At 43.0% G+C, this 7,790-nt stretch overlaps 1 protein-coding gene across 1 annotated transcript in view; it reads left to right on the forward strand.

Moving 5' to 3' along the window:
- LOC311038360 (GTPase IMAP family member 8-like) overlaps positions 1 to 7,790 on the forward strand; it is a 67,957-nt gene that overhangs the window by 39,204 nt on the left and 20,963 nt on the right. The window lies entirely within an intron of this gene.

The following is a 7,790-nucleotide window of genomic DNA, read 5'->3' on the forward strand; positions in this document are numbered from 1 at the left end:
GAATTTGACCGCAGTTTCAAGGTAAGTGTTGGTTGATGTGAGTTACCAGGGGTGGACAGTCTTTTTCTGGTACAGACCTAAGTAATTAGTATAGTTTTGGCAGAACCTTGAGGGTCACAAATAGGTGGCTGGAGGGGAGTTTATCCTCATGCTCGAGACGCCATGATAGGAATAAGGTAGACAGATTAGATAGAAATTGACAGATAGTTAGGGGGGTCTTCGTTCCATTTGTTTAAACGGCTTTGCACCCTGGTGGCAAAACATCACCAACACTGATCTGTATTTAAGTAAAATAGATTTATTAGGCTTTAAGGAGAGTACACATTTTGAAAATATTGAGAGTAAAAGTTCTGTTATTACTAAATTTAGGACCAAGAGGGGATGTTTGTACAGAGAGTACTGTAGTATAAATTTTGAATTAGTGTTCTGAAAAACATACAAAGGAGGGAAAAATTTAAAAAGTTTGATTGTAATGAAAAATTGAGATAGAGTAATTTATGTAGGAATCAATAGGCTAAGACCTAGTTAAAATGTATTATCTGTTTGGAAACATGTTTGATTTATTAGGAAAAGTTTAGGGAAAGTTTTGCCAAGTATTTTCATGTCAGGAATGGAGTTGGAGAAAGCTGGAGGAACTTGGAGACACAGATGGCTGATAATCCAGAGGGGATCATGGCTGAGTGGATGGTGTCCAGGGCTGCAAGATGGAGTCGGTGGGATGTCAAATGGAGCCAAAGTCAAAGAAATCGATACACCAGGAAAGCTGTGCTGGTCCGAGGCCCTTCAACCTGAAGTCATCTCAACCCTAGTGTCACGGCATCAGCGGAGAAAGGAGCATCGCTCGCCAGGCCATCGGTCTACTCATCAGCATTGGCTCATCTAACGCATCGCTACAGGACAGCAGGAGAACAGACAGGTCCCGGATGACAGCAGAGTTCAAGGAAACTAGGAGCAACTCTACAGACCAGGAGATGGCGTGAATCTTCGACCAGAGGGCTGTTAAATACTCGTCAAAAGCAACACGGCAGGACGACAGATGACAGACATCGGGCAGACGGCTAGGTGTTACAGTTTGACAGCAGGGAGCCATGGGGGTTAACTTGTCGACTCAGCTCTACAAATCGTCCCAGGCAGATAGCAGGAGGTTCCAAAGATCATGGGGCTTTTGAGATTCTACAAAGTTGCTTTGTCAAGATGAAAGACAAAACCCCCTCAGTGGAAAGGTGATTCCAGCAGGTTTCACACGCCTTTTGTCAAACAAGAGAAACCGTACCATTGTCATGGAAAGGATGACAATCATCCCCCCCTTCATCATTTACACAAAACCCCCTCTTTTCCCCTTGCCCAAGAGCTGTGGACAGCTTGACTGGAAATTCCCCAGTAAGCGGACATGGACATTCGAAGAAAAAGAAGAAGAATTTTGCGGTTTATTAGTTTAGGCGAAAAAAGAAAGAACAGAAGAACATTTCTGTGCGCGTGGAGAATGAACATTCCTTGTTAAAGTGTGTGTTATGATGTGTCTTGATCAAGTAACCAAATGATTCGTTTCACAGGTTCAGTGGTATGCAGAAGTAGCTGCTGAGTGTTAATTCTTTTTAGGTCAGACAGATGGCTGGAGGAGCGAACAACACTGAGTGTTTTAACCAGTATTTTATTATTTCACATGTTTGAAAGTTCCTTTGTGGGAGACGTTATTAAGTCTCCCAAGAGGGGATTGTAGTATCGTTTCAAACATGGACACGGTGTTTCTCATAATTGATCATAATACATCCTGTGTTATAGAAACTCCCAAGCTTGACGGCTGCAATAATCAATTTGCATTTCCCCTCACCCTAACTCTTATTTTTCTATAGGATAAGCTGTTGTTCACCTCCAGGAGAGGGGCTTTGTTCTACTGTGTTTAGATCTTTTGAAGCTCAAACTCTCACAGGGCAAGAGATGTAAATCACTGGAGACCAGGTGTTGACACCTTCAGTTGAGAAGTGTCCTTCTTTGTTTTTATTTAACCTAATCAGAATAACCATTGTTCCCTCGTGAGGAGGCAGCTGACCCCCGACAGTGAATGCATAGTAAATGGAGGACAGAATGTCTACAGAAGACTTTTAAGGTTTAATTCTAATTCTGTCAAACTGAGTAAGACCATGTGCATTCATACAAGAATAAGTCCTTTAAAGTGCATAGTTGAAATGAATAAAGTTGATAATTCTGACCTGTGCTGTTAACCAAGAGAAATGTCATTAAGGAAAAGATTCATTCTGGAGTAAATGCTGTCTTTATTGATGTATTCTTTCTAAACTATTGTTTGCAACCAGGAAATATAAAGTGTGTGGATTCATTCTAAAGCTTGAGAAATGTTGGACAAGAATTACTATACCAGACTTTGTGTAAGAGTAAAGTTTGATAATTAGAAATAAGACAGATTGTTACACTGTAATAATTGCTAAATGTGTGAGGTAGGCGGGGACTCGGCCCGACAACAACTGTGTTAGAATGCATGTATGTGTGTGATTGGTGAACAGGGATCAGGGGTTGGGCTTAAACTACCTGACCCCTCCCCTTGTTGACAGGAGGTGAACAGTGTATAAATGCTTTGTTGTTACTTGTGACTGGGCGCACTGCTGATCTGACCACAATGGCAGACGTCCCGGTCAGGCTGAAATAAAAAGATGTCTGACCTAAATCCTTGGACTCTGGACTCCTATACTTTGGAGCTTCTTTCTTAGGAAACCGGTATTAAATGCCCGCTCTTAGGATCGAAAATATACTTCACAGTTCAACAAAGACGTCACAACGTCGTGTCGCTGTTTATTTGCAGTGCTGGAAAGTAACTGAGTACATTTACTCAAGTACTGTACTGAGCTTGTAGATCTGCTATTTTCAAAGATTTAGTACTTTCACTTTTGGTACTTTACGTACATTTTAATACCAATACTTTTGTACTTTCACTCAAGTTAATTTTGAATTCTGGCCTTTTACTTGTAACAGAGTATTTTCATATTGCAGTATTGGTACTTTTACTTAAGTAGAGAATTTCAGTACTTTTTCCACCACTGCTTATTTGGGCTTGCTTTCAAGATTCTTTTTGAAAATAGCTGATGTAATTGGCCTCAAGTGGTCGCGTTGTGAGCTTGTAGATCTGCTATTTTCACAGATTTAGTACTTTTACTTTTGATGCCAATACTTTTGTACTATTAAGTTATTCTTTGGCCATGTTCACACTGACCTCAATCTTCGCCATTGTTGGGAAGACCCGTGTGGTGTCAAAACATGTTGCCACCACTTACATAAAAACCATTATAGCGTTTATTGTCGCAGATTCAATGTTGCCAGGTTTGGTGAGAGAAACAAGCAATCCGAAAAACAAGTAATCAGGTCTATGAAAACACACACACACACACACACACACACACACACACACACACACACACACACACACACACACACACACACACACACACACAGAGCACCTGGTAGGATATGACTTCAAGTCATTTCTTTCTTGTTATGTTTTAAAGCAGCATTTTAATCTTTGTTTGTGTTATCACCCAGGTTGAGGTGTTCGGGTCCGGACTGTCATATTGATGAGAGCCAGGGGGATAATGAGAAGGAATAACAATAATTAAGGTATACAAACTGTTAATTTATTATGTTTATTTGATTATTTGATTTGTTTGTATACTTAATGTTGTTGTTTCCACCCCCCTGTAGATCTCACCACTGCTGTTTTGTTTACGTTGAGTTATTATTTTGTTTTCTTTTGTTTGAGCTATATTTTCCTTTGTACTAATTTATGTTTTTGTTTTTCCCCTAAACATTGAGCACTGCTACCATCTGGAGCCGAGCGGGAGCCGGGGGGTAAAGCCGACCAGCTACAGGGGTCACTAGGAGCACGATAGTCCACGACCATTCTCCAGGTTTGATGTGAATGCGAGCACCCTTTCTACACGGTGTCGCTCTCTTTTCTTGCATGTAGTGTGATTTAGTTGCTGTGTGTTTTTCATTACTTGTTTTGGTCGGTTCTTTAACCTGTTTTAGCCTAGCTCCCCAGATTTTAGCTCCTTGTGTTGGTCGACCATTGCCCACCTGCCCATTCGGCACCAGATGTAGTTCGTTTATCTTGTTGTCAGTAATATTGTTGTGATTACTTGGGATTTCAACATTATATATATAGTGGTATATTGTGACTGCGTATTTTATGCTTGATTGTATAGCACTGCATTTGATATTTTAAGCCATTAATAAATTGTTGCCATGTTCTGTGCTAAAAGTAAATAAAATCTCCTTTTATGTTTGGGGGGAAACCAAAGCTCTTGTCTCAAGCCTCATTATCGAACCTTGCATTGTTGGGGAGCCCGATTTAAAGGTCTCATTTTTCCCTGGTTAACCATCACCAGGGTGGCGTAGTCATACACTTATATTAAATTCCTTGCTTGACACTCTGTTACAAATAGATGAACTGGTTCCAGTTTCTGTAATTTCAGGCAATGACGTGAAGAGCGCATGACAAAGATTCCTGGCCTAACTACAAAACCCCCACATTGGACACTTGAACTTTTGATGCCTTTTGATGAGTATTTAGCACTTTATTAGCATTGTCACTTTACTTCTGAAGTAATTGGAACACATGATTTGCTAGTATTTGCACTCTGCTAATTTGCACCACTGTCATAGGATTTTAGTAGTATATTTGATTGTATGTTAGTTAGTTTATTTGACGTCATAGGAGGATAGGGATTTTTAGTAGTATATTTGATTTATGGTTTTATGTGTATTTTATGGCGAAGAACAAGGGACTAATAAATGTACTTACCTTTTATACAAACTGTTTCCGTGTCAGATTCTCTCAAGCAAGGATTTATTGTGTTGTTCTCAGAAACATTACCTGGTATTAACTCAAACCTGTGTGTAGCCTTAGAAGGAAGTGTTAATATATATAGATATTTAGGGGACCTTCCCCTCAAACAAAGGTGGCATAGTCGACAAATATAATTGCTCAATTTGGGTTTCACAATAATGAAACTGTCTGGCTGTGGGTGTGGGTGAGTGCGGCTGTCTGTGGGGGTGATTGCACTGGATGAAAAGGCTTGGCCCAGACGCGAGCGTGTGTTTTCTACCGGGTCTCAGTAGATAGCCCCGCCCACACTGGGCGAGCGCAGCACAGAAGTCAAGGCGCAGACGGCTGTGTTGTTGAAGGGCACTCGGCGCTGCTACTGCCTGGGGGGGAGGGGGGGGGGGTAATTTACGATTCTTCTGTCCCTATCGGTACATAACTCGAACAGCGCTGAGTCGGCTAACACCTTTGTGACAGTAGTTGATGCATACATACATACTGTACGTACTGTGAAGACTGAACCAAACCAACACTCGGAGACAGTATTTGCGAAGGCCTCACAGGGCGTTTTATGAGGAGTTATGGAACGTCCACAGGGGGGAAACCCCTGGTGCCGTTTGTTAATACGTTTCAAATCATAAATCAAACAAATCAAAGTTTTCACCCCCTCGGGCTCCGTGTTAGTAATCTTCCATGCACCTCACGCCCTCTGCGTGGGTTTCCAGTCCATGAATGGTCTGTTAACACATCAGGTCCTAGGTTGCCTATAACAGAAACACACCACTTAGGCCTTTAAATTCCCTGAGGAACATAGGCCATTGATGAAACTCCTCCATAACAGAAACACACAACCATTAAACTCAGAGTCATATAGACCAATTAATTGTTTACTAACATTGAGACTGGATGCGCAGGTGATTGTTTCACGCAATCAATTTCCAACCTGTTGTTTCGGGGTGCGCTAGTTTCAGCACACCCCAACCCCCTCTTGTGTGTTGGCTAGTGTGGCACGTCCTGGCGAGACCTGATAGAATGAGTTTCATTTAGCGCATACTGGTTGCACGCATACTGGTTCTTATCAGTGTGACGTCGTCTGTTAAGGGGTCTATAACACCAGGTAATGAGGAGGAGAATAATTGGGGGTTTGCTTACCGCCTGTGCACCTGTCTGGTCAACGTGGAGAGTCAGGCCATACTGAGGAAGAGACGGTGCTTTTGGTTTGTCTGTGCGCTCCCCAGCTGAGCAACGTAGGTGCGCTCACTTCAGGTTGATTCCACAGATAGACGGGCAGGTAGTGCCCGTCGATGACGCAGCCCAGCTGGGGGCGGGGCCTGGCTGGCCGTGCACCGTCTCTGTCCCACTGACTCTCCCCGTTGAGGTGCTTACCGGGCAGGCGGTTGCCTAGCGACACTCCACATATCCCCCCCTAAGCTCCGCACCTGGGTCGGGAGCTTCACTTCTTTCCTCATATAGCCTCGAGAGGGCGTCGGCGTGGGGGATCTCCTTCCCCGGACGATGCTCCACGGTGAAATGGTAGTCCCGGAGCTCGAGGAACCATCTAGTGACTCTGTCGTTTCGGTCCTTATTTCTGGCCATCCACTTCAATGGGGCGTGGTCCGTGATGAGCGTGAAGGTCCGTCCCCAGAGATAGTATTGCAGGTGATGAATGGCCCACTTCACTGCGAGGCACTCTTTCTCCACGGTGGCGTAGTTTCGCTCATGTCTGAGGAGCTTCCTGGAGATGAACGTGATCGGGTGTTAGTCCACCACCTGCGCCAGCACGGCTCAGACCCCGGTGCCGGACGTGTCGGTGTGGAGGAGGAAGGGCTTCTGGAAGCTGTCAACACTGGTTCTTCACATAAGGCCGCCTTTAGCTTCACAAACGCCGCCTCAGTCTCCGCTGTCCAGGCAACGTGGTGGGGCAGGCTTTGGTGGGTCAATTCGTACAGGGGGGCTGCAATAGTAGCATCATTTTTAAATCATTTTTGATAATAGGAAATTAGACCCATGAATGATTTTACATACTGTACATACATACATTACAATTTAAATAAATGCACTGTGTTTGCATGTTTATTTGACATGACTGGACCTGTTTTATAAACCACACGTGTAGTTTAAATATATTCTGTACTAACACCATGTTTCAAGTTGGTCTGAGTTTAAAATGTTGCTGTTTGTATTACCATTGTTCAGTAAATAAGTCTAGCCATTAACCATTGACACAATTCTTTCAACCTAGATGCCAAGGAAAAACCTTTGCCCTGCATTTTTTACATCTGCCTTTTATAGCGCCACCAGGAGGCCGACTTATGTAAAACATATTTTTGGGGATATTACTCCTTCAGATTGTATCCAAATTTCACCCAAATCGGTACACATGATCTAGACGGATCTGTTTGATTTTTCATATTCCATCCTGATTGGCTACGATTGACATCTTAAGTTTGCATGAGTGGCCCAGTTGGAACAAAATGCCGCAAATCATGAACGCAGCGTCCGATTGCGGTGAAACTTTGCACGCACATTTGCACTATGTTGAGGAACAAATGCCACCCTTTCTACATTGCCCTATTATAGTGCCACCAGGAGGCCGATTTTTGCAAATAATTTTTTTTCATATTACTCCTACAAATGTAGTCCAAACATCACACAAATCGGTACATATTATCTCTTAAGTCAAGTGATCCATCCGATTTTTCCCATTCCTGCCTGATTGGCGAATTCCGAACATTGCTGGCCCACACTAACCTACTTGACCTGGCGGAGAGGAGTACCTTTTCTAGTTTGGTTTTGTTTTTACCAAAAATGCTTATTCCTATTTATTTATTTTTCAAAGGATGCAATGGCACACCATAATCGTAATGCCTACAATATGTCGTAGGGGGTCCCTGCTTCATCTCTCATCTATACAATATGTAGTGGGGGGTCCCTGCTTCATCTCTCTCTCACCTAAGGG

The sequence above is a fragment of the Gymnoscopelus microlampas genome (genome assembly GCF_963454915.1).
Source record: "Gymnoscopelus microlampas genome assembly, chromosome: 21".
Lineage (NCBI taxonomy): Eukaryota > Metazoa > Chordata > Actinopteri > Myctophiformes > Myctophidae > Gymnoscopelus > Gymnoscopelus microlampas.